Source organism: Primulina huaijiensis, chromosome 15 (assembly GCF_012295235.1).
Source record: "Primulina huaijiensis isolate GDHJ02 chromosome 15, ASM1229523v2, whole genome shotgun sequence".
In the NCBI taxonomy this organism is placed as follows: Eukaryota; Viridiplantae; Streptophyta; class Magnoliopsida; order Lamiales; family Gesneriaceae; genus Primulina; species Primulina huaijiensis.
In genome coordinates, this window is record NC_133320.1 from 23586809 (window position 1) to 23587623 (window position 815).

An 815-nucleotide genomic window follows, 5' to 3' on the forward strand; every position below is an offset into this window, starting at 1 on the left:
TGTATATGTGTGTGTGTGTGTGTGTGTGTGTGTGTGTGATATATGTGTGTGTGTGTCTAATATGATTTGAATTTCACTTTAATTTTATTAATCTAAATAAACGCACATATACATATATATGTGTGTGTGTATAATATGATTTGAATCTCACTTTAATTTTATTAATCTAAATAAACACCCATCGTTGTAAGTTTAACACCCAAGAACCCAAAATATTAAAATACATCGTTTTCGTTCCTAAAATACCATTTATTGACAATTTTTTTTAAAAAATTTTGACTTGAATTTAAAATCATCAAAATTAAACTCAAATTTTTTGATTAAATAATATATGTTCCAATATATATATATATATATAACTAATAATTCATTAACATACAAGAAACACTTTAAAAACAAAATTCTTTATTTTGGAAACTTTGAATTAGGAGAAAGAAAAAAAAACAGAACTGCAAGGATTTCTATAATATTTTATATTTTGAAGTTTGAACTCGTGAAATTTTCCCTAGAAATGATTATAATTACTGTGTCTTAAAAGCAAAGTGGACCAAAAGTCATTAAATATATGGCACGAATTTCGCATATGAATTGATAAATCCCCACTTTAATCATCTTTACCTTTTGGTTTTATTCTGCTTTGCTAATTTATTCCAAACTTCTAATGCATCGGCGTCTCATCGACGCTTGAAAACTCTACAAGAAATACTTGCGGGTCTGTACCTTATTCTTGCTAAAGGATTCATCACAATTTACCACAAAAAAATTATGGATCACACTCAACAGAAGAACTATTCCATAGTGTGTGTGTATATATA

At 27.0% G+C, this 815-nt stretch overlaps 1 long non-coding RNA gene across 1 annotated transcript in view; it reads left to right on the forward strand.

Annotated features, from left to right (window-relative positions):
• The first annotated feature begins 443 nt into the window (after window positions 1–443).
• LOC140959232 (uncharacterized) overlaps window positions 444–815 on the forward strand; it is a 690-nt gene continuing 318 nt past the window's right edge. The window contains exon 1 of the long non-coding RNA XR_012171951.1: window positions 444–804. This is a non-coding gene — a long non-coding RNA (uncharacterized lncRNA). The remainder of the gene's footprint in view (window positions 805–815) is intronic.